Raw genomic sequence first — 9847 nt, 5'->3', positions numbered from 1 at the left:
CCTGAGTGGCCTCTTAACTACCAAAATATATTTAAAGCAAAGGATTCTTTCACTATGTTTTACTATTTGCATGTTTTAACTGGGGCAGATGAAAATACACTGCTCATTTTGAAAGAAAAATTGTTCATGACAGGAATACTAAAAGCCAGAAGCAAGTACTTACCTATTCCTACTGAAGTATACAATTTGGGTCACCCTCTGTCATAAGGAAATCAAAGTCATGCAAGCAAAAAGGAAAATGTATTTATAAAGTAGATATATTCTACATTTTCTTCACTCCACCAAAGCATACTGACAGACAGTGTGTGACCTGTGACTGTGCAATGAGAACCAGTGGAATTAAATTGTATTACTCCTGGAGCTGTTTTATTCCTTTCACCATACAGACACTAGGGAAACTCAGGAATGGTTATGAGCCAGGTGAACTGGAGGGTTTTCAAATAACTTAACATTCAGAACCTGTATTTTTCTTTCTGAGTTATATTCTGATTGTATTCCCCTGTAGGAGGGACAGAAAATAAACTTAAGTCTGGGCAAAGTTACATTACAAAGTGGTCTTTGACAAAAGGTGCCTTTCATTTACACAGACTTATCACTGCAAGTTTTCTGTGACTCAGCAAACTGCAGGTTTTGGCTGTCAGAATTAAATAGTCTCTTGTGGCACAATGCCAGGGTTCAGTGTGCTTTCATTTAGTGTTATCAGACACTGAAAGTCAATAAAATTTATAGAAGCAAAATTTTCCAGCGTGTCCGTGACCTTGCTGGAGAAAGTTGTGCATTCAGCAGTGCCAGCCACTGTCTCTCATTGTTCAGAGTTTGTCTTCACTGTGGTTTGTATCTAGACTTTTGTACAGGAGGAAAAGGATGAATTTTCATGACGTTTAAAATTCTAGTCTTATGATGTGGTGCAATTTAAACTAGATTATACATTGTAGACCCACCGTGTACTGAATTGGTCTCTCCATCTTGCTTTAACAAGAACTGCAAGGCAATAACTCTCCGTAAGAATTTCAAAAAGGGATCATTTTCATTTCTGCAACATTCAAAGGGTGCAGAAATCTGGCTAATTTTTCTGGACATTCTGTATATTGCTTTCTAGCTGGAATAAGTTTCATTATCTTATTATGAGCCCAGCCCTTAAGTTCATGAAGGCATTTGCTGAATTTTCTGAAAATATTCTGGAGAATTAAAACTGGAATTTATATTTGTATTCATTGGTTTCACAGCCCAGAGTGCACATTTTTCACTTCAACAGTCTAATGGAACAGATCACACATGGCCTCACTTCAGGCTTCATGACATTGGCAATGTCTCACTGATAGGGTTCCTAAAGCTTCCCATTGCCTGGATGCTCTATGCTCTCACTGTTCTGTTCTTTTTCTTTCTCAATAGGACAATTCCTCTTGTTAACAGGACGACTGCTCCTTTGTTTTCAATAAACCTGATACACTGTTCACAAATCAGTTGGCAAAAAACATCCTATCTGTTTCTGCTGTAGAAATACTGCAGTGGATGCTAGCGTTTTGCTCCATGTTTTGGAACCTTTCCCATAAAGCATTTAATTATGTTTTCTCTTTCCATGATTACCTTCACTCTTATCTTGATCATTTTTCCTGGCTGCATCACCTGTCTGTATAAACTAGATAGCAAAGTGGCATAATCCTTGGGCTGGAAACAGAGATAGGTGCTGATAAAGGACCACTTAATTTGTAAATATTGAAGCTGAGTCCTGAAATGCATGCTGGTTAAAAACCCATACTGTTAGATATTAACAGATGATACTTACCAGAGCTTAGCATCAAAAATCCGACAAATACAAGAATAAAAAAAAGTGGCAGCTGCTTGTATATGCACTTGAAAAGCCCCTGAGATATGGTGGTCCTTCAAGTAGGTCAGCACATAACTTCAGTGAATAATAAAGGCAATTAATACATGTGTGCAAAACCACCTTCCTGAAGTCATAGCTGTTTCAGCAACTGACTTATTACCACCTCAAACCAAAGAAAACCAGACCTGGTTTGATACTATCTGGTGGAGAAAATAAAATCTTATTTTGCTGATAAGACTGTGTGGAGAAATAGGGCCCTAGAATACAATATAAATCCAAATGTCTTCTCCTGACAAACATTATCAGATGTATCTGTTCACCCAGGGCAGTTCATATTCAGCAGCACTATTCCATGTTTATTGTTACTTTGACTTTTATGTGCCTATGCTGTTTTCTGCAATGGAAAATCAAAATTCTATATAGTAACACAAAAACATCACTTACCTACATACTTCAGGAAGCCTCTTTTTCATTAATGAAAAGATTGGAATAATGGTACCCAAGCAAGAAGCATCATTATTACTGCTTAATAATTTGAATGCTGCTTTCTCATTAGCGATCTTGTCTACAGTTTGAGAGGCAGGCCAGCAGTGCTACAGGCTAAGCTCTACCTAAATATTATCACCTAGAGACTTGCTAAAATATTTTATCTCTCTGCTTGTTCACTGGAGTGGTGAATGACACTCGAGTTTGAGACCACTCATTGCTTTCTAGCCCATTTTATCTTTTCATATGATATATTTTAACTTTTCTACATATTCATGCTCTTTTAAAACAGCCATGTGGACCATATTCTTAATGTTGGTAAGACTTAACATAAAAAGCTTTTCTTCTTTAAAATTTTCCTTTACTAGCAAAATACTTACTAGCAAAATGTTTCCACATGTTCTGCTTTTGACAGCACTGTAACCCTGCTGCTGTTTAATCTCATGCAAGAAAGTGAAGCTGGAATATGTGGAAAGGAAGGGCACAGTGGTACTCATCTGTGTGAAAGTGCCAAGATATTCTCTGAGATCTGCATTCATAGATCTGTGCTGATAATCAGAATGTTAGGATAAGCTAGAAGGCCCAATTTTATTTTTAATAAATCTCAGCTAAGTAGAAAAGTGAACTCTTTAGGCCTGCTGTAAAAACATACCTAGTTGCAAAGATGATTGGTGGAGTGTCTGAGCTTAAAAATGTGACTAGAATACAGTTGTGCCATGAGAAGGATATTACAGAGTTCTGGGAGCCACAGCTGTCTGCACATGGTGGAGTTATTTCCTTGTCACTATTCTGGAGCAGTGGTTATCCAGGAGGGAAAATAGCAGATGCATCAGGCCCTCAGCTTCCACTAACAGAAATATTGGTGCTCAAGGGATGAAGGGAAAAATAAAGTTATAAATGAGTAAGTTGTGTTAACACCAAACCTACTATTATCTGCTGTCATTAATGAAGAAAAAAAATTGCATGAAGTTCTAAAAACTTCCATTAGGCTGCCGCTAACACACATCTCTAGCAGGAGATCCAGCATGACATGAAACAACAAGAATGTAAGGTCATGAAAAGAACTTTGAAAGATGAGATTCTTCTCACAGAGCTTTCGGTAACTAAAATATAGTCCTCTGTACTGAAGTGAGTCACTGGCTACAGGAGGAAAGAGGAACCTTAGTAACACAATTCATCTGACCCAATTTTAAACCTCAGCTATAGAACAGATTAATTGTATCAACCAATGTGAATAATTCAGATGAAGTTATGTACGTTGTGGCCTTCATAAATTGACATTTTTGTAGAGGAGTTCCCAGAGCCACATCTAGTAAACAAGCCAGTTTAAAAAGCTTTGTAAATATTAATAACCCCTCATAATTACTGTTTATGAGGGGTACTGTATTGATGGTTTTTCCCCACTTCCTGCCCTATGTTTCAAACGGAATTGAAATGGAAACACAGGACCAGTTCTTGCAATAGCTGCAGTCTGGGAGATGTTTTTAGGAAGCACTTATGAAGGGATCTACAAATGACAGGCACTGTGATTCTGTGCCAGCTCTGATGCTCTGCCATAGTAAGACTTCTAAGGCAAGTGCTACTTCTGTCAGTCTGCTTAAGCATGAGAGAACCACTGTGGCAGGTTAGAAAGTAGCATGTAGTATCCAGCTGCCTTATTTTAGCACAGGATCACCTAACTACATGTCACAGTTTCTGCATTCAGACCTGTGCAGTGTGGGAGGCTGTGTCAGTGTGAGAGCCTGGGTCAGCAGGTTGTCATCCCGGGCCTCTGTGTCCTTGCTGGGGAGAGATGGGGCAATTGCCTTGAGTGCAGCTAGGGTGACTCAGAGCAATGAAGCCTCTGGATCCAGATGCACCTCTCTTTCTCCACTGCTCTCAGAGTGACTGGAGAGATGACCCCCCTAGCATGGAAGTGATACAAGGGTGACTAGCTTAGATTCTTAACAATGGGATGTATACTCTTATCTTTGCTCTCTTCTTCCCCTCCCCCAAATACTAGGAAATTCAGAAAAGAATTTTTACCTCTTTAAAGCACGAAAATGAAATGGAAAATCTTCCTCTTTGCAGCCATGAAAAAGATAAACTCACATAAATTTGCATTCTTTGTCAGGTTCTGCTATGTAATTTGATATACCTGGAATTCGATGTACCTGGAAATGTCAATAGTGTCATTGTATATCGAAGTCCTTTACAAAGGATGTTAGATATAATTACCATGGGGATATAGAGACTAAAAGGACTCATTTGAAGTTAGTCAGAAAGGAGCAGGAAATCCAGGTAAAACCCTTTTACAATCTTCTGCCCATGTGGTGACCCCATCAGGATTTTTTTCTCTTTGGTACATAACCAACGTGTTGTTCCAATGCAGCTGTTCAGTACATCTGTATTCAACTGCAGTTAGAATGGGGAAATGAGATATTGTGTATAGACTCAGCATGATAATGTAGCCACTGCGCTGAGCTGAGCACAAGACTGGAAAAAGATGTGACCTTAAGAAAAGCATGAACTTAGCAGTAAACTGACTCAGTGCCTATGCATGAATTGTGGATTGCCCCACAGCTTGGCCCTAGATTTTAATTCTTGCTGTCACTCACTTCTTACACAATAATATGTCATAGCTGAACAGTCTTTGCTAAATCAGAGAGACCAGCTAAACTTAAACACCTGTATTGTTGTATTAGTTTAGACCAATTTTCTTTTGTCCACTATAATGTGTCTGTCAATGGCCAAAGCAAGAACATAAAAAATGGGGAACTGTTTAGTGATCCCTTGATATCTTTCCCCATTCAGGCAATCATTGGATTAGGAAATCCTGGTATGGACCACACAGATCATTGTGTTTAAAAGTCTCTTACAGTCCTTTTCCAAATCATTGTGTTTAATCGCTTTTTCAGATCCATTTGTATATTTGGCCTGCACAAAATCCTGTGTAATGTTAAAGGTGCATGTAGGAGTTTTCCTGTTCAATCAGCATCCACTGGTTAAATCCCCACTGCTTTGTCTTCTATGAGAACAGTGCACAACTACTCCCTAGGAGTTTTGCCTGTGCTGCTGCTCATTTTGTAAATCTGCTTTGCACACCTTAAAGCTGCACTGTCTGGTCCATTTTATATATCCTTTAGGGAAGTTGTTTCATATCCCTGTACACTTTTGAATGCTGTGATGCTGGGGGCATATATGAAACAGTTCTGATTCTAGTTTTTTGAATGAAAAGTGCTGCATAAGAGCAAGAGCAAGGCTTTGTTGTGAGTTTCAGTTTTTGGCAGGGGCAAAACATTTCTGTAGCTCATTTGTCACAGCACATTGTATCTTCTGTGGTCTGTGAAGCTGCTGGTGGAAGCAAGCTGCGACAGCTATTGAATGCCTAGTTTGGAGGCAAAGATGTTAGCAAAGCTATTAGAAGAATTCTATTATAGTCTGGGGAATAAACAGAGTAAGCCAAATTTTCTATGAGATTCTTCGAAGTGCCAGTAGTTACATAGTGATCTATGGTTGTTTTTGCCTGGTGTTTATCATCCTTGATATACAATTTGATACAAATTTTAGAGAAGTAAATTATTTTTGTTCCTTGAGAAGGAAGGCCATTTCACAATCAGAAAGTGGGGTTAGAGCCATGAATGAGTATTAGAACCATCTCTAACAGAGCAAGTCTCTCTTAACAATTTGTGTGTGGCTCTGGGGAAGATTGCTACTTGTCTTTTGCCACTAGACTTTTCTTACCGGCCTTGTCCTACGCTCCCTTCCTCCTCTGCTATTGCACTTAGCTCCAGTGTCATCCTTCTTACTTCAGTTGTCCTGATCATCACCGATATTTTATTTTAAACAGCAAAAGAAAGGGCAGAGCACACTATTAAACAGTTTGTAAGTATCTTTTCCCCTCTTATTAGAGCTCAGAGGCAATTTGTGGGTGTATGTGTGATCACGGCATTGCAACATTTCATTCAGTATGCTTATAAGAATGTGGCAGAGATTTCCTCTTGCCTTTACAGTTTTGAATCATGAAACTGTTTATATGGGATTTATCAAACCTGTGTAATCATTTTAGGAATTTTAGTTCCATTTTAAAAGCTAACTTGGTCATTCAGGAGTCTAATATAAAAAAAAGAATCAGTAGGACTTCACCTGCCTAAATACTTTTCCCAGTCTGAAAACCAGTTTTAGTTTTAGAAACAGTTAGGGGTATGAATACCCCATCTCACCTTCATGGCTTTGGTACTACAGATAAGAAACTCCAAATTAGTTACCTGAATGCCACTTTTACAAAGTAGCCCAAGACCTGAATTGCCAACATTCAAAACAATGCGGATCCAATGGCCTTTTAAAATAAAATGCTCCTGACATCAGATGTCTATGTTGTTTATGATAACATGATAAAAGGCTAAAATCTGATTTCCTTATTTTTGACACCAGACAGCAAAGAGTAATTTGTCAATACAGCAACTATTTCCATTCATGTCTTTCCTATCCGCTGTTTTATCCACTTTACAAAGCCTTTCTGTCTTAAAGGGAAATACCTTTACCCTGATTGGGGTAGATTTTGAGGAGACTTATGGAAAATCTTTTGAAAACTCATTAATTAGGAGTGCAGCTCCAGACCTTTGAAATATATCCTTTTTATCCCTTATTTTTCACTTTAGGGAAATAGCTGAATTAATACAAGTGACATGACTAGACAGAATGCCATGTAATGAAGGGCTCTTTAATCCAACAGATTATTCTGGTGGATCTTCCATAATTTCAAGTCTTAAAACCAAGTTAGGATATCCTTCTCAGAGGTAATGAAAATGCATGGCCTTTCTTATAAACCTGATGATGACTTCCTTTGGCTTTGAAACTCATGAGTCCCTGGGATTCTTGTTCATAGTAAACACCACTTGCAAACATGACTGATATCCAGAGTTTGAACCATCCATGCATGTTGCTTTCTAAAAGTCCTCTCTGCACATCTATTATGTGGGAACTAATTTAACATCTATGGTTTATTACAGACTTGCTAGGGTAATAATAAGAATAGCTAAGTAAAAAGAAATAAAAAGACACAAATGAGACACATTATGCCAATTGGGAGGCAGAAAGAACACATTTATTCATTTGGCATAACTGCTGCTACTTGAAGATATAGGCAATATTATATTCCAGATAGTTACCTGTCTGAGTTACATCTCCCTAAAGTTAGTGCTGGTCTCCTATAGGGATGCTGGCTGCTTTGAATGCAAAAGCATTTGGGTCAGACTTGCTACCAGCCAGAGGTTAGTTATTGATGGGATTAGGTATCATGTGACCTACAACAAATGCAGAGAATAAGGTAATAGCATATCTATAAAGGATAAAAAAAGATACGGTGGCAGTTGTAAGAAAATAATTTGCTTTAATTACTGAAATTATGTCAACTGGGCCCCCTGTGGATTAGAAACATCCTTAAAAAGAGCTGAACAAAGAAATCCAGAAAAAAAAAAAAAAGCAAGCAGAGATGTAGAAGTGTGGGTTAATAGAGCATCTGCACAAATCAAGGCTGTCCTCTATTAGTTTGGGTTTGTGATAAAGTATCTTCTTTCTTAGGCATTACTAAAAAGCTTTTTGCTGTTTGCTTTCATGTTAGTGGGTTGCCTAAAATGTTTACAATTTACCTGGCTAGGCTTGTACTAAGACAGTCTTCCTCACAGATGCAGAAACTAGTTTATTTGCTTATTAAATAACATCTTCCAAGTTCTTGGAACTGTGTTGAAAATAAGATTTCATATAATCCACCAAGAAAACTGAAGTGGTCTTTCCATCCCTCCACTTTATTAGTAGTTTTTGTGGAGAGGCAGACACTGAGAGAGTGTATCAAATTATACATTCCATATAAGGCAATTAGATATTGTCAGAAGAACTTTATCTACGTCTGTTAATGCTTGATTTATTGGATGAAACTGCAAGAAAGTATCTTAAGTTCATTATTAGCCAAATGTAGAAAAAGGTCAAAGTTCTGTGTACATCAAGTAACAGAAATACTTTCATGTTAGTTTTTTCCAGACCACATCACAGCATATCCACTTGTCATGCAATCCAGATCTGATATAATTTTAAAATAAAAAGAAAATATAATTCTGAAGGCATTCTCCAAATTCTGTAAAGCTATAGGGAATCTTCTAGCTGTAGTTAGACTTGTTAACATGTTTCTCGGATATTAATTTTCGGAAAGAATCAGTAAGACCCTTATTCTTCTCCCCTTGTGACTTCTGTGCTTTGCAGGGTTGCACAATAGTTTCCATAATCATTAAGGGAAAAGTGAGGTACAGCATGGTATTCCTGGGAGCAATATTAGAAGAATGAAAATGCATGTTTCTTTGCATTTTTATTCAGAATGATTACAGTCAAAACAATGCAATTGTTCTATTCCCATCTAAGACTGTCTAGAGTGGGCTGCTCAAAACCTGTTATTAAACAATAAAGAAAACAAGACAGATTAGGACATGCACAGCACAGCTTAATGAGTTATTTTACATATTTGCCTCAGTGGGTCACAATCCCGATTGCAAAGGCAGGACCAAAGGAACTGTGGATCTGTAGGTCACAAGGTTTTAAAGTACAACTAGAAGTGAAATTCAAGTAGATTCTTAAGAATGCAAATAGAATTTGTAAGTGTCCAGAGTTTGCCCAGAATTTCTAGGTGGTTTTCATCTGCCAAAAGCATGAAAATACAGTGGAACCAGAGTGCAGGTACAAGAGAATGGGCAGCTTAATGCTCACTCAGAAGTAAGACCCAGGCTGCGGGGTGCTGTCCGTGCCAGGCAGATCCCTCCAGCACTGCAGCAACCTCCTCTTCAACTGCCCCCACCAGAGCAGCACAGGGGCTGCGCTCACCACACCGAGCCCGGCCCTTCCCTTTGTGTGTCCTCTCTTCCCCAGTGGCAGATTGTGTTACTTGCATCAGATGGCTTAAACCCAGCTATGAATGAGAGAGGTTATTTGCTCGTGGATAGATGAAATGGAAAGGCAAAACCAAAACTTTCATTTGCCGTATCATTTCTTCCTACGTGAACAGGCTGCCCACCCTTTTCCTTTCGTCTCGAGTGGCTTCCTCCATGAACATTTAATAACAGTGAAAGCTATCTCCCAGGAGACTAGAAAATGTGCATTAAGAGGTTCAGGGAAACAGCATGTGTATATAGGATTTCACTGTCACTGTTTGATTTGCATTGTTCAGGATATTAATTTAATTATAGATGCTTCACCACAGTTGGGGAAAAAATCCCCCTCTCTCTAAATTAAATTAGCTGATAGCAAAACCAGGTAATGTGGCACAAATGGAATTGCATTTTGCTTACATTCAACCAAATTAACATTTAGATCTCTGAAAATTAAGAGATGTTTTATTCCGCACATCACCAATATAAAGCTTGCTTAATATTTTGATTATGTTTTTCTAATTCAGGTTTGGCTGAATGACAATATGACAAAAGTATTTGACAATGACAATAGCATTTACCTGAGAAATAAAATCAGTCTTAAATGATGTTTACATTTATTTCTCTATAAAAGTATAAT

This window comes from Corvus hawaiiensis, chromosome 5 (assembly GCF_020740725.1).
Source record: "Corvus hawaiiensis isolate bCorHaw1 chromosome 5, bCorHaw1.pri.cur, whole genome shotgun sequence".
Lineage (NCBI taxonomy): Eukaryota > Metazoa > Chordata > Aves > Passeriformes > Corvidae > Corvus > Corvus hawaiiensis.
Note: the sequence above shows the minus strand (reverse complement) of the source record.